The sequence below is a fragment of the Lepidochelys kempii genome, chromosome 1, assembly GCF_965140285.1.
Source record: "Lepidochelys kempii isolate rLepKem1 chromosome 1, rLepKem1.hap1, whole genome shotgun sequence".
In the NCBI taxonomy this organism is placed as follows: Eukaryota; Metazoa; Chordata; order Testudines; family Cheloniidae; genus Lepidochelys; species Lepidochelys kempii.
This window is the reverse complement of record NC_136380.1, coordinates 301,800,847-301,823,176: the sequence shown is the minus strand read 5'-3', so window position 1 is coordinate 301,823,176 and position 22,330 is coordinate 301,800,847. Positions and strand designations below refer to the sequence as shown.

The 22,330-nt window shown below is 38.1% G+C and overlaps 2 protein-coding genes across 7 annotated transcripts in view; one reads left to right on the top strand and one right to left on the bottom strand.

Annotated features, from left to right (window-relative positions):
- LRRN3 (leucine rich repeat neuronal 3) overlaps nt 1-16,718 on the bottom strand; it is a 45,560-nt gene extending 28,842 nt beyond the window's left edge. Inside the window, exons 1-2 of one of the 2 annotated variants that reach the window (XM_073328081.2) lie at nt 16,347-16,718; nt 659-838 (exon numbers count right to left, since the gene is read on the bottom strand). The gene's annotated coding sequence lies outside the window, so the exon portion shown is untranslated. The remainder of the gene's footprint in view (nt 1-658; nt 839-16,346) is intronic. The other variant, XM_073328080.2, reaches the window with a different exon arrangement.
- Nucleotides 1-22,330, top strand: part of IMMP2L (inner mitochondrial membrane peptidase subunit 2) — an 846,530-nt gene that overhangs the window by 463,028 nt on the left and 361,172 nt on the right. The gene's annotated exons all lie outside the window — the stretch shown is intronic.

The following is a 22,330-nucleotide window of genomic DNA, read 5'->3' as shown; positions in this document are numbered from 1 at the left end:
ATGGGGAATGGGGAAGATTCAGGGGGGACTGATTATTTTTCCCTCTTCTCATTTCAGCATAAAGGGGCACAGACAAAAGCAAAGGGATTATAGGAAGACAGGCAGTAAACATATATGGGAGATGGATGGGGGAACAAGATGGGGATAGAAAAGGGATACAGTGAGGTACTAGTTTGGAAGCAGAGATGAAGAAGCCTGAAACTACTTCCTCTATGGGGAAGCTTAGAGGAGAAGCAATGCCCCTCTCCTTAAAAGAGGAGAGAAGACCTGAGGCTTTCTGTGCTGAAAGAGAGAGGGAGTGTGTGAGAAAGCCACATGCCTCCCCATCTCCCAGAAAAAGAGAAACAGGAAGATACTTCCTGAAGATACTGGAGGAGAGACTATGACTCCTGTCCTCCTTTCAAAGATGCTGAAGTCCACGTACATAAGTAGGGGAAGAGCGAGCATATGCTTCTCCCCTAGCAAACACATGCCCCGCCCCAATCTGAGGTGGCCTTGGGCAGACACATCTTATGAAAGATTTCAAAGGTTCAGATAAGTATCCTTTACTTCTAGATGTTTATCTAAACCCACAGCTTTTACATCCTGGTCCTAAAGGTTTAAAGTATATATTTAAAATATAATATATAAAGTTATTTAAAATTTACTTAAAAATCACCTGAATGGACACACAACCTTCTGGTGTCTGGGGACCTGTCAGTTCCTAGAGCCCAAGGTTATTTGGAGTATTATGGAGAAATGTTTACATGTTGGCAGTTAGGCTTCCTTTCTTGTATCTCTCCTCTGGCTAAAAAGACTTCACTCTCAAATGACTAGCAGTCTGGCATCTTTCATGAGCCTGAAATTCACAAAACCGAAATATATCTTCCACAGCATGATGTAGACCCAGGTTCAACAAAATATGTCTGTGCATGGTCTCTGCATGAAGACTTTGAGAAATTAATAAAACCATTGGCCTTTCAGTAATTGGTCATGGTGGGTCAAATTTTCAAAAGCACCCAAGTCTCATTTTCAAAGTAATGTAGTCTCTTAGGAGCTTGAGTCTCACTGCAAGTCAGTGGGATTTAGGAGTACAACTGCCTATGTCACTTTTGAAAATGAAATGTAGGGGTAGATTTTCAAAGGCCTAAATAGCAGTTCGGCACCTAATTCCTTGAAAGTCAATAGCAGGCACCCAGCTGCAATTTGGGCCTTTGAAAACCTGCTCCTTAAGCTCCTTAATCATGGTTTTACCAATATGACCATTTTTGGTAAATATCCCCTTTTAATTTCCGATAGGTTTGAGTGTATAGGGAAAGCTGTCAAAAGCTCTGAAGCCACTTAGGTATTTTTGAAAATTTTAACACATCAATGTCTGGTACCGATGTAACATTATAATAGAGCAGTAACAAAAAGGGAATGCAGAAAACAACTATGAGATTGGACAAATACACTGTCCCTCCCCATTCAACACTCTTTATTATTTTCTCTGAGCGTCATATACATTATTAGACATAATGAAATTTTGAAATGTTTTGAAATACAAAACACTGATATAAAACTAGCCTTTCTTGAACATGCTTATCATTAAAACTCTTGGGAAATATGTGTACATGTTGTGTCACTTAATCCTCATATCTTTGCAGCATAGAGAGATTCTGTTAAAAGTACATGGCAATATTTTTTTTTTCAGACACTGCTCTGTGTCTCACAGACAAGCTGAGTAATCTGTGGCAGTTGCTAGGGTAACCAATTTTTGTGATTCACGGAGTAAGTCTAAGAGTAAAACACATGTAAATTGACAATGAGCTACTGCTGTTCTGGAAAACAGTAATATATGTACTCTTGTTTTGTCAATTTGTTTTCTATTAAGATACCTATATAGTATATACATCTCAATATGCAAATGATTGCTCTTTCTCATATTCTGCCCTTTTTTTGCACCACCCATTCCTATGTTGCATAATTGGGGAGATCTTTTTATGCTCATTTTATCATTTTATCTTCAGGTATTTCTATGCCCTCTCTCACCTTGCTATCTAAGCCCCAATCACATGTAAAGATTATTCGTTGAATAATTTCTTTCAGGAAATAATTTTTCAGAAAAGTATTCTATAGAACATTTAATTTGTTCGTGATTAGGGACCAAAACATTAAGGGCTCGGTTGTGCCCTTGTCCTGATCAGTAAAGGGGAGTAAAAGTCCCCTGCGCAGTTACACAGGACCTACCCAGATCGTAAGTCTGGATACAGAGATGAGATCAGGAGGTTGTGCTTCTATTATCACCTCTATGAGAGCAAAGCAGAGAGGTGCGTGGAGTAGGAGGAGCCATGTCTCCAGGTACTCATGGTGCACACAGTGCCCTTATTTTAGTAATACTGACAACAGACTTGCTTAATGTAGAAATATATAAATAATCAAATAAAATTATTGGGCAAATAATTAATGTCTCAAAATATTAAAAAAAATAGCATGAAAAGCTCCCTCTCCATTCCCTACTCCCAAAGTAGTGACTAATAGAAGAATACTTCAAGACTGTTCCCCCTAAAATTAGTGCTAAGTACAACTCATTACAGTGAGATATACCTTAAAATGGAAATGAAACTTGTCTTACAGTATGGATACCATTATTGAGAATTCTGGAATTTAATGTTTGGGACCAATTTCTCCCGATTTACACTCCATACGGCTTCAGTGGGGTTACAAGTACTGTACTATAAATCAGATCTCAGAGTAACAGCCGTGTTAGTCTGTATTCGCAAAAAGAAAAGGAGTACTTGTAGTCTCTAAGGTGCCACAAGTACTCCTTTTCTTTTTATAAATCAGATCATAATTTGAAATCCTTTGTGTAAAGTAAAATCTTGTCCCTTTTTTTTTAATGTTGGGAATAAAAAGATATTGATTGGCTACATATGGATACTCTAAAACATAGCAAAAACAACAAGGAGTCCTTGTTGTACCTTAAAGACTAACAAATTTATTTGGGCATAAGCTTTCGTGGGCTAAAACCCTCTTCCTCAGATGCATGGAGTGAAAAATACAGGAAGCAGTATATATATATATCACAGCACATTAAAAGATGGGAGTTGCCTTTCCAAGTAGGGGTGGGGGGTCAGTGCTAACGAGGCCAATGCAATTAAGTTGGAAGTGGCCTATTCTCAACAGTTGACAAGAAGGGGTGAATATCAAGAGAGGGAAAATTACTTTTGTAGTACTAACGAGGCCAATGCAAACTTCAAAAACAGACTTCAATGAGAAACTGCAGAACTGGAATTAATTTGCAAACTGGACACCATCAAATTAGGCCTGAATAAAGACTGGAAGTGGATGGGTCACTGCAAAAAAGTAATTTTCCCTCTGGTGATACTAACACCTTCTTGTCAACTGTTGGAAGTGGGCGATGTCTACCTTGATTGTATTGGCCTCATTAGCACTACAAAAGTAATTTTCTCTCTCTTGATATTCACCCCTTCTTGTCAACTGTTGAGAATAGGCCACTTCCACCTTAATAGAATTGGCCTCGTTAGCACTGACCCCCACCTCTCCACTGTGGGAGGTGGAGAAGAAGCTTACAGTGACAAGTGACCCCTCTCTAGAATGGGAAATACAAAAAATTCTCTTCTTGTGAATAAACAGGTGTCAATTTCGTCGCAAACATAGGAGCAGAAACCCAGAGCCACAGGACTCAGGTACCTAACTCCCACTTGAGGTGCCTATATCTAAACTTTAGACTTCACTGAGATCCTCAAAGCCCCACTTGGCTGCTGCCAAACCCTAGAGGTGGCTAAAACCCCTTGACAACTAAAGTTCCATTGTTAAAGTCCCAGAGGCACCCAAGTTTCTGCCTCTGGGCATGCGCACTGTTGCCTCAGTCTCGGTGCCCAGTCCCTATTTCACACTTAAGCTGCAATGGGATCCTTAAGCCAGATGTAACTTGTTGAATTCCTGACTATCTTGCCTGTGATGCCTGAGCCAGTAGGCGTGCTCAAAGCATGCTTAGACCCACACAAAATGACCAGTGGGATGAGGGGAGGAAGAGGCAGAAGTGAAACTCTTAACCTTTAGCCTTCTCATTAGTGGCTTCACCTGGGATGTCGGGGACCTGATTCAATACCCCCTGCTGCCAGAAGAGAAGGAATTTGAACTTGAGTTTCTCTCCTCCCTGGTGAGAACCCTTTTGCAAAGCCTAAGTCCCTTTGTGTGTTTGGGCTAAATTGTCTCTGTTCTCAGATTATTCAGTGCTGCCTCTTTGAATTTGAGACCTGAATTATGTAGCAAGCCCCAAGGAGAAGGATCAGAAACATTGCTTTCACCTGTTCCAAGTATATTATGGCTCCCATCAGATTCCTGCCGTGCTGGGATACCTAATCAGTCTCTGTTGCCTGACAGCTGAATCAAATTTGCGGGATGAAACAAATGCTCTTCACTTACCCCATGGAAGGAAAGGACTTTAGCTTTGGGGTTCTGCTGTGTAGGATTTATGTACTCGATCGGAGGCATACAAGCACATACATTATAGAATTACTATAATTCCAAGGCCTTTGCTTATGAAATACTAAACTGACTTGATCTGATCTTTAATACTGGGATTCTCAGAAAATCCCCTGTTCGTTTTGGGTCATGTGGGTGCAATAAAGTATATTATCTGTCTATCAAAAACTTTGTTTTATGAGCAGTCTTTCTGCGAACAAGATTGATTTTACAGGAGTTAACATTTTCCTCAGTCATGAATATTGGTCAGTGGCATATTGCTGCTCCTGAAAGAAATACATTTCAATGCAGTGACAGGGTTGATGTCATCTATGAAATTTGGTCAGCCCTTTGAAAGTTTATGATTAGCCTCTGCAAGAGAGGTTAAAAATGGTGTCCAAGGCTTATTCTGCAGCTTGTACACTTATGATATCCTAGCTCTTATCAAGTAGTCTTATATCCTGACCCAATTATAAACATTTGCCTGTCATATTTGTGTTGAATATTTATATTTTTTGTTTATATATAATATCAGTTGATTTTTTTTCTTAACTGTAATGTCGTATACCTTATTTAATATTATTGGGGTGAAATAATTACTGCGATTTTGTTATTTGGAAAAAAACAATAAAAAGCAAATTATACCAAAAATAAGATTCTTAGGGGCTGATCCAAATCCCATGGAAGTCAGTGTAAAGATTCCCATTGACTTCATTGGCCTATGGATCAGGCCCAGAGAGTGTCAGAGTAATGATGCAGAAGAGCTCTTAAAAACCAGAAACTGAAATATAAAGAACACTCCCTCAGTAACATTGTGATTTCTCCAGTCAATGCAATAGTAAAAGAACTTTTATTCAGAAGCAGAGAGCCAGATCCCTGGTTAGTGGAAATTGGTACAACTTCATTGAATTCGATGGAGGATCTGGGCCAGAGCCCTAAAAGCACTTGAAAGTTTGGAAAACATATGGATAATTTTATAGTTCAACCAATAATTTTTTAAAAGTACACCCACATTTATTACAGTGCTTTGTATAACATGGCTTACTATTGAATGCTACTCATTAAGGCCAACATTTTCAAAACTGGATGTCGTTATACTCCTAAATCCATAGTTATATGTCCAAATAAAAGTAATTTTCAGAAGGAGTGAGCACCAAAAATCCCACTGAAATCAGTTGAAACTTCAGATGCAAATCTCTTTTATTTAGATGCCTAAATATAGATTGGGAGCCTAAATTTAGACACCCATGTCTGAAAACTTTGGCTTGTGGCAAATACATAATTTTAAGGAAATTATTGTAAAATAAAGTTATTCTATTTCTGTCAAGTTCTGCAATAAAATCATGTTTTTACTGGTGCATAATGTAAGCCTTTCTATTCTTTTTAAAGCATCTTACAACTGCTTTCAGGAGGCAATAGTAATAGGAATCCAGCTGAGAAAAGATACCTGCTATTACATATGTGTACACTATGGATTTATGTAGGTGTCCAGTTTAGACTAAACAATGAAATCAGCATGAAGTACAGAACCTAATGCTGTCTCGGAATAGTAATAATAGACATGATATCAGCAATGGCACAAAGATCAAGGATAAGCAATCTGATGTTACTCTGATCACCCCTGCAAATATCCTGTAAAAATATACCCTAGAGTTTGCGTATATCTTCAATATAATCTACTATACAGTGTTCTTGTCACATTTACTAAGCATCTGAGCTCACTTCAGTCACCTTTACTCATGCTAGGTAGTGTCTTACTTGTGGCACAATGTAAGTAAAAGTAGCAGAATCAGGTCTTATGAGAATTGTTTCTTTATAGAGTTTGGGCCTGATTCTCAGGTTACTAGAATCAGTTTTACACCAGTGTAACTCCAGTGGAATTATGGCTGACTTACACAAGAGTGAATGATGCAGAATTAAGTCCTTTGTGTAGTATTTGTTTCAGTATTGTAATAACATCTTTTTGAAAGACCAAGGAGAAGGGGTTTGTGATCTGATACATGAAGAGCTGAAGGGGTTTGAGTGCTACTGCGATCCCTCTTCCTCTTCCCAAAGGACATAAACCGTTACCAGAGAGGAGAATTCAGGCTGATGGGGAGATGAGTGGGCTTGGTTCAGGTCAGGTTTGCCAAAAGATTCAGAGTAAACCTGAGTGTAGAGTAAGTAGAGGCAAAGTTTCATTGCAGGCTTTTGGCATAACCCTGCTTTCAGTATGCAGGGGAATCAAGTTTATAACTCTCATTACTACGAACGGAAGTATAAGGGTAAATCCTTTGTTTATTTTCTATAACTACATTTCAAAATACTTCTGGAGCACAAAACTTTGTCTCATATTAGGCACCTGGTCACACAAATGTGACGTAAAAGTTGGTTCTTCCTTTTTATGGTGAATTATTGTAGCTTTCAAAAACTGAAATATCCATGAGTGCCCCTCCCCACCTCACCCAGATATTCTGTTGGCTGTGGAAATAATGAAGTGCTTCACTGAAATATGTTTAACTACAGTGCATTGAAATATGCAATATAAAATTAACGAAAAGTGCTCCTTTAGTGTAATGCTAAAGTGTGAAAGCTGTACTGATAGTGATGTTACAGTACTGGACTCATATATGCTCATTTTTGAAATTTGTGTTTCATTCCTCATGAATTATTTTTTCAAGGCTAGACACATATTAAATATTGAGGAGGTTTGGTCTTCCTCATTGAGAATGTAATACTTTAGTAACAGTCAGATGTTCTATTGGCTGGCTTCCTGCACAACTGTTTCCCTCACACATGTGAAGTAAAATGCGCAATAGGCAACCCAAATTAATCAAACTCCAATTAACCAAAAACTGATTAACTGAAGGCTGGTTATGCTCCCAGGATCTCTCAGAGCACAGCATCTGAAAAACCAGATGGTGGACTCTTCTCTGGATTCTGGGGATGGAGATCCCGAAGGCAGGCCTTTTAAAGCTGGCTGGCTTGACACCCCCCCCTCCCTTCATCTGAAATCCTGTTTATCTGAAGGCTTTGGATGTCCTCTAGACCTACGAAGAAATAGGATTGCACTAAAATATGTGAAATGACTAGAATTTTTCCAAACAATGAAAAAAAAGACCTCTTTGAGTTATTCTTTTGTGTCTGCTACCTTCCTGTATGAGTTCAAATGAAGCAGCATGATGAGTTCTGCTTTCTTAGATGGAAAAATGATGAAAACACCAACAGGTGAAAAGAAAAGGCTCTTAATGCCCCACTCTTGCTTCTGTTGATATCATTCGGACTTTTGTCATTTATTACAATGGAAGTAGGATTGGGCCCAGTGGTGGCAATTCTTAGGGCCATCTGTGAAAGGATTTTAAATTGCTCTGCTTGTTATAGACGTTTTAATGTTAATAGTTTCATTTTGTTGGTTTTTTAGCATAACATTCTCTTATAATTAGCTTTACACAGAACTCAGTTAAAATGTTGCTAAGGGGAAACAGAAACCAACACAATTAGTGAAAAACAAGTATGAATAAAAGAGAGCAATTTCAGTTAAGGCTTCCCACGATGTTTTTTATCCAGCTCAGTTGTACTGGGATACTTGAACATAAACCAAAATCACCCGGAGTATATGAAATTGCCCACTTTAGAGACAACATGATAGAGGGCCATTTGTGCTGTAGTATCTGTTGCTAATGAGGAAGAATTACGAACATCAACATGAGTTGTTAAGCAAAATTTCCTTGGCTTATACCCCTACTAGCACTGTTTTATTACTCCCTTTTCATTTCTTTCCATTTTGTGAGTTGTATTTAGTAATATAATGTAATTTGTATTGTAGAAAGAAAAATGTACATGTTACAGAATCTGATAATCATATTTACGGGTATGTTTCCAGTGGGTGGAAGCTCAACTTCCTCACTGGTGGGTGCATGTTGTGTCTGTATGTTAGTGCCAGCTACAAAGCGGATGCAAATGTGACTTATTTGCTCCTCTTCCTACTGGATTTGAACTTGCTATTGAATTGGAAGGGATGGTGAGGGGTGACAAAATGTTGGCACGCATTTTGCTTGGAAAAGACAGTACACATTCTGAAAATGTAACTCTTAAAACAAAATGCATGGTCAGGTGTGAAGATTAATATTTTATAGAAAAGTTGAAGAGTTCACACAGTGCCTTAATTGGCTTATGCACTTAGGATCAAATCCTGTTAGTGACCAATGTTACAGTATAGCTGCACAGAAGGGGCTGGGCTTAGGGAATTTGGTAGGGATCTCCGGGTCCAAACATTCAGAGAATTATTGGGTCTCTGGAAGGGAGGAAGTATGGCCAATGGATCTGTAATTACATGGATCTGCTAGCTGTTCTCTCTGCCCCTCATGGATGTGGGATACTGTGACTTTGCTGATACTCTTAGGGACAGGATCCTTTTCCCCATGAATATCTGCAGTGCACAGCCTTTAATTGGGCTATATGGTAAGTACAAAATGTTTCCCTTATTATAATACACGTGACAAGCAACTGAAGTGTCAGAAGCTGGTGTGTGTGTGTGTGTGTGTGTGTGTACATATCCTTCTGACACTTCAGATATATATATAAAACATATATAAAAATAATGTCTGAATAAACTACACCAAAGGAACAGTCAGGAGGATGCATAATCTGAGCAGTGTGTGCCAGGTGAATCTGCTTAGCCCCATATTTGCAGGTACATCATTTTTGTCTATCCTCACATCTCAGCATTGTCCCCATAAAGTAGCATTACTATCATTCATCATTTTGCCTTTCTTAAGGCAGCGTGATCTCTCCACACTTTATCAAGTAATAACCATGCTAGCAAATTCTGTTAAAGGGAATTAGAGTGAATAATGAAATCACCTTATTGCGCACGTGTCATAAAAATAACTATTGTACAAGCTCAGCAGTTGTTTTTCAACTTAATACCTGGTCATGTGGGAAAAAATATACTCTAAAGGGCTTAGTCCAGTAAAAGTATCTGGGATAAACTCTCAGCACCAGGCATAGAGAATTAGTCACACCGCTCCTATTTATTGTTAAGTGGCATTAATGGGAGTTATGAATCTAATCTGACTCCCACAATGCTGGAAATGGAACTCTGTCTGTCTGCAATATTTTATTTTTCATATTCATAGATTTTTGTTTAGAGCTTTGCAAGAAAAATAAATGAAAATTTGACCCATTTAATTGTTTTCTAAGCTTTAAAATTGGGAGTGGGGGGAACAACTTTTAGGAGTCTGGCTATTTTCCATAATGAACACCTAGAAGACTGCTGTTTTGTGACGGTTATGAGAGCAGCTAGAGTTTGCTGTTTTGGGTAGAGGAAAGGTTTCTGGGAGTCTGGGCCATGTTGGGATTCTTGTCTAGAACAGGTCCTGACTGGTCCCTCTTCCTTCCTAAATGTTCCACTTCCCTGCACTGCCTGCTCCTGACCTCTCCACCAGGACAGAACCATGAAGGAGGAGAGAGTTTGCATTGGGCCATCAGGCTGATGGTGAAGAGGATTCAGCACACCGCTGCTGGCAATGTGTGTGATTAGGCGAGTGTCAGCACAGGGAAGGCTAGGGATAATGATGGGGGGAGAGATAGCTCAGTGGTTTGAGCATTGGCCTGCTAACCCCCACGTTGAGAGTTCAATCCTTGTGGGGGTAATTTAGGGATCTGGGCCAAAAATTGGGGATTGGTCCTGCTTTGGGCAGAGGGTTGAACTAGGTGACCTCCTGAGGTGCCATCCAACCCTGATATTCTATGCCTGCTCTGGAAGAAGCCCCTTTCAGGGGTTGATGGGAGAGCCAGGGAAGGTAGAGAAGCACTTCATTAGGAAATAAGGGAACAGGAATGGGACAAGGGAGAGGAAAATATATATAAAATCCTTTTAAATTTAGAACTAACCTTATAATTTTTCAAGGATTGAGAAAACTTCTCTTTACATTTTAAAAAATCTTACGCAGGTGACAAATTTCACACTGATTTTAAGCACAATGCAAATTTACATGGCATATGAAGGAAAGAGAAACTCAGACCTAATGTACAATGCAATGTTTTGTTCTATTCACAGCAAAGTTATGTCACTGCTGTGAAACTGAACCATAGGTCTTGATTCAGGAAACCACATGTGTATGCTTAAGTTATCCTTACTCAAGAGAATGCTTGGGTGCTTTCCTGTACTATGACCATAGTGATGAAGCTAACCAACCTTATTGTCATTTGCAATTTCCTCTAATTGTATAAAATCATTCTAACAGCCCACTAATTTGCTGAACTTGGTGTTAATAGCACCACATTCCCTGCATGAGGAATTTCCCACAAGGAGATTTCTGTTTTCTTTTCAGTGACACTGTCCACCCTCTTGTGATTTTCGGTCCTAAGAGGCTCAGTAAAGTATGTCCCAGTAGATGATTTTGCTGGTGTTTGTGTATATTTGTCTCTCTATCTCTCTCTATGTATCTATTATGGTGCATGTTGTTGTTAGTCTCTAATTTATTCAGCAAGCCTTTGCAGAAATTGGCAGCCTCCTAGATAAGAGTATTGTATAAAAAGTTTTTTTTTTTTCTTAATGCAGGTAGCTAGATGTCCAGGGGATTCTTGATATAGTTGAACTTAAAGCTGATATTTCAACTTTTTTCTTAGAAGACTTCTTTAGAGACTTTAATGTATTTCCCGGCAGAGTAGTTGTTATTCACATGAGAAGAAGCCTCCAGTAAAAGACTCCTGGGATAATGCTAATAAACCGTAGGCATTTTGAAAGATTTTTTTTGTCAGCTTTTTTACTCAGATTTGCGGACTTTACCTCCAAAGACAGAAGCTTAAACAGTAAAGGAGATTAAGTATTTATTTTGTACTAATGTTGTTGAAAGCTATTTCTCAGCTTGATTTAAGTAGAAGGGGGCAGATTCTCTTCTGGCATAATTCTGAAGTCATTGGAGTTACACCACCAGAGAATTTGGCCCAAAGATTGCATTTAATGCCATAAATAGTAGTAACAAAAATAATGTGAAGCCCACAGCATTTGGTTTTGGACCAGTTTACATTAGATCATAGCTTTATGTCCCATGGCATAGCAGCTACAGAAAATGTGCTGTCTAAAAGAAAATATGTTAATGAATAAAAATGTTAGATCAAGAAGAAATGTCTCCATATTGCACTATACCAAAATTTAATTTTTTAATGTAAAATTGTGTGCTTTTATTTATATTTCCATTCAAAATTGGGTCATTTGAATGTATTTATAAGTGTGAATTGCTTTCAAGGCAAACTGATAAGTAGAACTGGGAGTGGGAAGAATGAGAGAGATGCAAGAATAAGCCAGTTTCCAAATGTTTCATAATTTAAGACTAAGCATATAGTTGAAGGAAAAACAGCCTGATAAATGTAATCATGTTTATCAAGTGATGCCTTTGAAAATGTCTTTAAATAACGGAAAAGGAGTGCTCCTCCAACAGCAAGTAACTGGAGTCTATGGTTTTTCTTTGTCATTCACTTTATACTGGATTTTAGGTGTTTTACTATATAGTGCCACATTTTATGTGTATATAAATAAAATTTTATTATTTTTTCACTTTTTGAATCTTTCAACATAGCTCTCAACTAGTACAAACTGGAGTCCTATCTGGAGAGGTTAAAGTTAACAAGCCTTTTGAGAAAATTGTAGTTATTGTGTATTCTCACCATATTGTTCTTCCTCACCAGTTAGGACCCCAGCTACTTTACCTAAAGCCTAAAGTGGGAATAATCCAGTTCAGATCCAGGAGGGATCCTCAACTGATACAAATCGAAATTGCTCCATTCACTTCGCTCAATGTGTGCCAGTTTATCCCACTGGAGGAAAGGGCCGTATATTAGGGAGGTTGATATCAGTGATATCTAGCATGTCTATTACTTTCAAATTGTGTCTTTGTAACCTTACAGTTCATCTAGACCAGTGGTTCTCAACCTATTTATCACTGTGGGCTGCATATGCCTGTTATGTGGGCTGCAGGTTGAGAAGCACAGCACCACTCCCAAAAAAGCCCCAGCCCCCTATGCTCAGTGCCCCCTGCCCAGAGACACCTCCACAGAGCGGGGCCAGGCAGGCCCTGGGTGCTAGGACAGGCAGCCAGGACCCGAGTCCCAGCTGCCCAGGGCCAGGAGCAGAGCCCAACGTAAAACCTCGGGGTGTTGCAGCATCCCTGCAAGCCCCTCATTTCCAGAGACCCCCCACACACATTGCCCAGAGCACCCTCCCCCTCCCCGCAACCTGCCCAGAGCCTCACTCTCCTGCACCCTGCCCCACTGTGGCATTCACCAGCCCCCTGCTGGCAGGAGTGCTCCCACAGGCTGCCACATGCTGTCTCCCCTCAACCAGCCCTGCCCCCAGCCAAATCAAAGCACAAATTTTGAATTTTTTTTAGCACACAGATAGGCCGCAACTGTGTGCTAATTTGGCCAATTGTGGGCCGTGGGTTGAGAACTGTTGATCTAGACTGTAGATGTCTAAAAAGCGTTTTTGGTACCAAAAACATTGAGGAATGCTCATTGTGACCTATAGATGACTTACAATAATAGCATTCAGCTGTTTACAAACTGCTCAGTTGAATAAATAAATAGCATGTACTGCATTTTCCCACTTACAAAGACTTACAATGAACAATATTGATTTCTTTCTCATACTGATGCACCTAATGACATCTGCTGCACTTCTTTATGTTCCAATGGCATTTCCACTCAGTAAAGTAAAACATTTTAATTGCTTACTGAAATTTCTTCCCAAATCTATGTATGTAACCACAGCCCTCTTATTAAAAGGAAATTTACTTTTTTTTTTAAATAACAGTTTGGCTTGAGTGTATTATACAGGAAGAACTGTACAGGTATATTTTAAAAGGTGACCTTCTTTTGAGAAATCTTTTACTTCAAAAAATACAAAAAACAAAAAATAATTTTATGAGTGATTTATGTCAAATAAATTTTCCATTATGCCACTTTGTAGTTTGTCTTTAGTAGTATTTTCAGAGTACAAGGTAGAAGAGTTTACAAGTGTCTCTGATAATAATCTAGAGATATTAACTATGCCTTCTGATTTTTATGCTTTTCTTTACCTTAATACGTTATTGGGTAGAAGAGGGATACATGAGTTACTGGAGTCATTGAACTATATTTCTGATGCCCCATAACCTGCTAAAAATGTCTTAATACAATGCAAGAAATCAAATTATGTTTAATTGTCTCTATCTGGAGGCTTTCCTTATTGAAGCAAGATAGTGCTTATCTGACACCAGGCTGTGTGTTTTTTACTGCTTATCTTATTCTATTACATTAGCTTCTACAAAAACTTAGCTATTGAACGAGCTCTTTAACTGCCAGCTATTTAAAGTGATAGTAGTTCTTTTTGATCAATAAAACAGAATTATGTTTGTTCCTGGAATCCATATAAAATTATTCAGTTTAGGGGTCAAATTCAGAGAAAGTAGGTGCAACTGCATTAATTTGAATTATTCTGATTTACACAAGGTCTGAGTTTTGTCCTCCTGTGTCCCCTGTTAATCACAAGGTGGTTGCAGTACATTAATATTTTTATAAAGCTTCTTATGCTAAACCTATTAATAAGGATTATGCATGATACTTTATTATATGCATTGCAGGTGGCAGCATGTTACAGATGGTCTGGTCTAATATGGTACAAACCAAAAATACCCACATGCTCCTGGGTACTCCAAACAAGAATTGTGATGTAATTCCCAAATCGACCATCTCTGAAAGGGGGTACTTCGAGGGTTGCCATAACAATATCAGCCAGTCATTGTCTCTGACACTGTGATATACTTTAGGGAGGCTTTAGGGAGTATTAACCATAATATAGGGTCACAATACAGTTCGGCTGGGTTAATGGGTAAGAATGTCTTAGCTGTTTATCAGGACATCTGTGTTTCCTCTGTACTCATGAGTGCAATGAATGCATGTTTCAAAAGCTGGAGTATCTTTGTAAATAGTGTAACAGTATGTGAAATAGTATTCGTGGCAAAAAAGAACAGTGGGTCTTAGGTTTAAAGTTATCAGGGTTAACTTTTAATGGTATTGATTATGTAAAATGTGAATGAAAATAAAGATTCAGAACTCTGGACTGTGACATATAATTCAGAAAAAGTTTTCATGCAATAGTGCTCTCCATGTAACAAGAAGAAACAATTTCCTCATTGCACTGCCACATATTGTACCAGTACAAAACACAGGGTTGCAGTTCTCCTTTAAACAACTAAAAAACCCCATGCAGTATGGCTGAAAAGGTAGATTTAAGTAATAAAAGGAGAAGTTATGTTGTATGATAAACCTGTATATGTTCTAAACAGTCTTCCATTCATAAAGCAAGTTTGCCCCAGTACCTTTCATTTTGCACTCTGAAAAGAAACCTTTTATTAAGCTTGCATATTTTCCAGAGGGAAAATAAAATGCTGTGGCATATTGTCAGAGCTGCTTTACTGTCATCATTTACAAGGGTCATCTGAATTAATTGACATCTTCCCGTATATATTGTTACACTACCCCTTTTCTGATATGTTTATGAGAAGGTGACAGGTATGCAGCAGTTGACTGTCTTTTCATGTTTGTCTTCACTGTAATTTGAAAATTTGAAAAGACATATTTGAAAAGAAAATTGAAAAGAATAACTCTGAAGTTGCAATTGTACAAGCATATAATTATGTTGCTACAAAGGAGCAGATTCCTGTTGGTGTTTTTGTAGGGTGAACGGGGTGAACTGCTTTAATACCTACATTTTATTCCATAAAACAGAAAAGCTATGTAGAAAGCTTTGGAAGCATACACTAGACAGCTAACCTCCCCTTTGCATGGCTATGAAGTAAAATCTCTTAACCTAGCTTTCGCAGCTGCCTAAGTCACTGATCCATGTATGCTGATGGACTTTACTGAACATGTTTTCATCTTAAGGGAGTTATACTAAAGCCTTTGCTTATATTGGGTGAAAGGTATGACACACAAGTACACATACTAAGCATCATCAAATCAATCATGATATTTCATATTGATTATATAGAGAATTTTTAGCTCTTATCCCCCCGTCTGTTCCTCTCCTTTTCTCCCTCCCCCCTCCCCAAACATCCCCTGTGTGAGGCTCTTACTCATTCTGATCAGCAATCCTGGGCAAAAACTAGACATATGAAAACAAAGACATTTTCTTACAAATAAACTGAAAAGCCTTCTTGTAGAAAAACAGGCTAGTGGAAATATAGCAATTGATTTGAACAATACTCTTCTCAAATGAAAAATGTACTTTAGAGCCAGCCTGCTGTGGTCTTGTTAATTACCAAAGATTAGAACTCTTTTGCTTAATGTTATTCTTTTTACCTAGTATGTGTCAGTTCTAGCTACCGTAGCAATCAGAGCTTCACACTGTCCCTTTTGACTGTTAAAAAGGAATATATTTTTTAGGGGAAGTCATTTGCCACAATCCCTAAGATGTAACCTGGCAGAAATTCAATAACTGTTTGTGATATGCTCATTCAGCTTTGGTGCTCAGTGGCTTTAGGTCCTGACAGACAACGGCATTTGCCTTAATCCAACCATTGGAGAGAGAGAGGAAAGAATAGCTGTCCTGTATCTTGTTTTATTGGTTTCAAAACACAGGGCAATTGTGTAATTTGATTTTGCGTTGCAAGGACTGGGGAAAATGTTTTGTTTTGTTTTTTTAAATCCTTTGATGTTCTTTCAAGCTAGCAAATGCACACATCTCAGAGACCTGCAAACACATTTAGATCATCTGTGAGCCAAAAGGTGGTTGCATTTGTATTCTGAACGTAAACTAAAATTTGGAAAGAATCTAATAGAATAAGTTGAAGAAAACAAGAAAGCAGTGATTGTGTAAATGAAAATATAAACTGTAGAACGCATCACATTATATATATATATATAAACAAACTTACCCTGCAAGAGTCGTTTCAGTGCTGGAGGACTTCTGCATCTGTATATTTGGATTCCTTAGTGCAGGTAACCACATACTTGTGTTAATGCCAGGGTGTGAAGAGTTGCATGCATATATAGCATAGGATACATTTATCTATAGATATCCTACAAAAAGAGAGAATCTGTGTGCTGCCAGCTGAGATCCCTTATGTTTGCCAGAGCTCTGTTGCTGGCTGGCTGAGGCTCACAATCCAGTGAAGAGAAAGATGCCTGCTAGCTCTTCTTATTTCTCCTTGTTTCCATGGTGGTTAGAGCTGCATCGTTCACCCGATCAGTTGTCACACTGACATGGTGCTGCCTGCTCAGCGGTCATTAATAACTGAACATCCTCCACTCCCCAGAGAGGAGCCAATAGCTTCAGAGTGCCAAGATGTAGCACTCGCAGCTACTCCAGTCTGGTTGGCTGAAAAATCCTGTCTGTTATATGACATTGCTGCTTAGGGTACGAATAAAGGGAACAAGTCTTTATATGTTTCTGGGTATCTCTTCTGATTCGGGAAGGGTATGGAGCAGTGCTTTCATATTTTTGTGGGACAATGTAGGATATTTAATTTAATCTTTAAGAGGTAGAAGGAGGGTATCTATGCTCAAAGCAACAGATCAGAGATCACTAAACTTCTACCCAGGTTGCTTTAGTTCAAAAGCCATCACGTACAGATTGAAGTCATTTGGTAAAGCATTTTCTTTTTCCTGTATCTTTTGCTGTTTTAATTTTGGACAGTATAGATGATTTACCAATCTCTCTTTCCCTCTTTTTAAAAGATAGAATATTAAAGTTTTTTATGTGCATTGGTTGGCTAAAAATCAATTTTACACATGTAAAATGTAGTATTAATAAAATGAACAGATTTGTTTTAAAAAATCATTGGGTTTTTTTTCCCCCCTCCTGTCCAGTTCACTGGTTACTGTATGGCCATTTAGTAAAGTGAAGCAATTGACTGCACAGAATTTTCTTTTTTTTCCTCCTTATAATATTTTCTTTAGTACTTTGGGGACTATTGCAGAGGCACAGACACTGTGTTTGTCCGTATCTCTGTAAACAAAAGGCAGGCAAACTATAGTATGCATCTGTGCAGGCTTCTGAGGTTACAGAACAGTTCAGAAAATGTTTGTTTTCCAAAAATTTATTACCACTTTATTTCCCAAACAACAACAATTAGGTGGATCTTGTTCAGAAAAAAACCTCCTCATTACGAAAACTGTATCGTGTAAAGAAATGACTTTGTAACGGGGGACAAAGAATAGTGTAATATAAAGATCTGTTTATCAACAGGTCAAAACTAGAAAGGATAAATCTTGCATAAATCTCCTACTATAACCCTGACTGAGACAGGCCACCCTCTAGTGGAATGAAATGAAATGTGGTTTTCATTTCATTTTCTTCAGCTTTGTTTGAAGAAAGATTGACAGTCATGTCTAATTGCACGAGGGATCAATATTTGTTTCCTAAATGAAACAGCAACAAAATGCCACAGTACTATTAAAATAATAGTTATTGTTTTGTGAGCACTAAGTATCACATTGAATCTTAGATTATAGGCTTTATTAATTCCCTGAGGAATTGGTTTTATGCTTTATAAAGTTGCTTATTTTATAACATGTGATTTAAAAATAGTGCTAAATACTTGGAATAAAAGTCGCTTTGGAATAACACGTTAAGAGCAAATAGGTGCAAAACCCACACATTCCTTGCTGATACTTACATTAGTAGTAGATATAAGGACACACACATCTTGATTTTTCAAAAATATGTCAATGCTGAATTTATTTTGAATGATGAAAACATCTTTTACAAGTTGTTTAAAGGTATGTGCAGGTCTCTTCTTACTTTTATATACGTGCACGTGTGTGCGCACACAATTTCAATGAATCATTCAAGAATACTAAGGAGCTGTACACTTCAGTTTCTAAGTAACATATATTGTGTAAGAATCATGCAAAAACTGATGCAATGATTTGATATATGAAATTCAGATTATATTTTTACTACATAAGTGTTTCATTTTGGTTGATTCATATGGGCTATATACTTGGAGGGCTAAATAATTAAATCAATTAGAGTGCACTTGCATAAGGAAAGTAAGTTTTGATATGTAATTAAAATACCTCCTTGATTGACATGTATGTGAAACTACAATTTAACTGATATAAGAATATACTTTTTAATTATATCAAAGAAGAGAAATAATTTAATTTTCATTTCAGCTAATACCAAAGATTTTTTTAAAGATGTTTTCAAAATGCTTGCAACGTAAACTACTTTTTATAACTGATACAATTATGATGATTAAGGTTCATTAGAAGCTCTTTTCCTGCTGATTTCACCAACATGTTTGGTAGTTTTAAAATAGCAACATAATTTATTTCACCAGATTTATATATAGTTTATTAGCTTTCACTCTGCAATTTTTTTTCGTCAGACTGTGAGTTGAGGGGCAGAGTGAGGGAGAAAATAAGATGTGCAAACACTAAAATGGAGTTTGTTTTCACTGGGTTTTGCATACTAGATGAGTGAAACATCAGAACAAACCCAATAATTATTGGTTGAAATGGAGAGTTAGTTTGATGCAGTAGACCAAGGGTAATTAATCTGGGAGTTGTAACCACTCTTCTCTATAGCGAGGGAGGGAGGTTGAAAATTTTTTGTTGTTGTAACACATGGTCATAGTATGGAAAAGGTTGAGAACCACTTTACTAGACTATTAATGTGTTGTATGTTTACAGTTGTTAAGAGAGTTGATGGTGACAGAACTTTTATTACTGCCATTATTTGGAAATTAGCTCTTTGAATGCACACAGAACTGTGTTGAAGAGATAAGCAGAAGTGCTTAGAAAGCTTAATGGAAATTACATACTAAAAAAATATGTTAAAAGACTGTTTTCTTAGGTCGCAAAGTCAAACACTTGAAAGTTAGGAAATGCCAGATTTAAGGTTTCCATGCAACCTTGATTCTGCCTCCTTTTGCATCCAACTTGTGAACTGCATGAGGCAGCGGTTCTGTGGAAAACATAGTTTGTGATTGTGTAAGTAACGCAGAATAATGCAGACACACAAGGGGGTTGAACTGAGGTTGCATGGGCAACTGTGAATCTGACATTTCATAACTTTTGAGTGCTTTTGCAATCTAAGCAACATTCTTTTAATGTAGGTTATGTATGTAATTTTCTAGGTGTTTAGTTGTTTAAAGGAAAAAGATAGAAATAAATTCTACTTTTTACAACTGTATGAATCACCAGCAGGGTTTGAAACCTGAATCTTCAGTACAGCTTGATCTACAAAACTAACTGTAGCTGACTACAGGAGAAGCCTGTTATCTTTGGTGGGGAAGAGGGAAATGGGCCACTGGGGCTATGTGCTGAGTCTGGTTGGGGAAACTATGCCCAGCTCTTTCTGTCTCCATCCTCCCCCAGGAGTTGAAGGCGCTCCTGTCATATGGGGTGTCCCAGATGGAAGGGTGGCCACTGGGGCCAAGTACTGTATTCAGGGGGGGTTGTGGTGAGGAATAATGACAGCTTTGCCTGGCCCACTCCTCAGTCTTTCTCTACAGTTGATTCAGCAGCTCACAGGAGTTTCCAGTACAGCATGTGTGCTGCTGTTTGTGTGGTGGCATGGGCCCAGACTTAGAATGTTAATGTTCACAAATTACTGTGGCACTTTGGCAAAATTTTCCTGAGGAACACAAGTGAGGGAAGGGGAATAGCGATTTTTAATAGTTTATATTTCAGCCAAACATGAACAGATTTTTGAGTGAAGAAAAAAAAAAAGGCCATGTTTCTAGCCCCAAAGCTTTTTCTGAATTTCAAAGTGTTGCTGGTATTAGAGCTTCTAAAAATGCTTGCTAGAATCTTTTATATGGAAAGAGTTAGGCAACCTAAATATGGGTGTTGCCACCAACTCCTTCTTTGGCAAGTACTAAGGGTTACTGATCCTAAAAGGGTGGCAATTAAGCAGAAGGACGCAAGAAATTTAGTCCACAGTCCTGTAAAAGGGATCCCCTATGGACTTACCGTTACATCCATGTAAGGACTCATTAACTTCAGCGGGACTCTGTGTGGGTGTAAGAGCCCACCCAAATATATGTCTTTGTAAGATCTGGGCCTTAGTGAGCAGCACAATAAGGGCAAATTTCATATATGTTTAAATTTCATATAAGACATGTTTAAATCTGAAGGTGACTTAAGTGAGGTTGAATATGGATTTAGTTAATGATCTGTTGCTTAACTTGATAACCATGGGAGTTTTGCATGTTTCCAGGTGTGCTCAAGTTCTTAATCAAATGGCAACTGTGCTTCATATGTTGGAATTCAAAATAAAGACTTAGGGCAAACTCCTGGGTTATGCCAGAACTGCAGTCTACAGAGCGCAGACAGGGCAAGTTGTCTGCAAGGTTGACATGAAGGCATCTGTCTGAATGTGTTCTGCACTGGAACTGGTCTGGTTCCTGGTGCAGCTTGGAAAAATATCAGAACTACTTTAATTTCTGGCCAAATACCCCAGCCCTAAGTGTGGGATCCGTCCATATTCCCTTTCCTTAGAACATGTCCCTTTATTGGGGCTGCGAGGGAGTGGAATAGAGACTGCACCGCTTCTCTGTGTCACCTTGGAATTCCCTTATTCAAAGGGAATCCAGAAGGAGCTACAGTGGTGCAAAGCAGCCAGAACATATCGGAATTTAAGAACCACAGGTTCTTATGTTTTCAAGCACAGTGTACTCCTTATTACACTTTAAAACTGATTTTGCCTCAGCTGTGTTTGACATTAGATCTTTGAAGACAGAAAGATCTTCTCAACCACTTCACAGGGATATAACTGAGATGTTTGGCTCATAATATATTAATAATATTAATGAATGTATAATTTATAAGCACTGGACACTGAAGGATTTTAGTTCTCTCGAGACAAAGGCAGTTCAGCTGAAAATGAAATACAAGAATGCTTTTTCCTCGGACAAAATTATTGGATTTGGAATAGGACCCATCCAGAATGTAAAGGTTCTCTCAACAGCCTCAGTCAAACTGTATTAGATTCAACTGAACAAGGCCAGCAAGTTCTCTTCCTTCTCCAAAATTGACTTTTCTTGCACACACACACACACACACACACACACACTCACTCACTTTTCATCAGTTTGCCTGTCAGTCTGACAAAGTATATAATAGTGATTATAGAGCTGAAATGTACTAGACGTAGAGACCATTTTCCAGGTTTCTCCTCCAGAGAGGGCCTTGTTGTTCTGTTCAAGATTCTTAGGGGCAGGTTGTCAGGTGGCGTAAATTGTCACATGCTCCCAGGTCCTAGTCTTTTTGAGTTTTTATGGGACATTTTCCTCTGCAATATTAAGCTTATTTGTTGTATACCTGTCTGTGTTGGTTGTCACTCCTAAGGACAGAATTTCAGATGTGATTTTCCTAGCTTTTTTGGCTAAAATCAGACTAACGCTATTTTATCGTAGTATTGTCTCTGCAATGTTATGTAGGGAGATAATAGCAATTCTAGATTATTTACAATTTGCAGCTGTCTTTATGGGAGCTATATTGCTGCCTTGGAAACCTGTATAAACAGGACCACATTCTAGATATTGTAGATGATATCCTTATGATTGCATTTACTTTTACTTCTGAGCTCAAAAAAGTAAAATAATGATTTTTCCCTTATCAATAGCATAAACTCAAACTTACTTCATGGATAATTGTTATGGCATGAACAAGGCAAAACAAGGAACAGGCAGGATGAGTGCAGCACATGTTGAGAGTATGGTTAGCTCAGAATACTAGGTTAGATCAAGTACAGTTTAATATATATAAATGTAATGAATGTTGAAATGAATTGACTAGTAATTATGGTACATAATTTTGGGTTTTCAATCCACAGATCCAGCAAATGATTTTTTATAAAAGGACACAAATATATTACACTTGTATTTTGAAGAAGGACATATGTTTA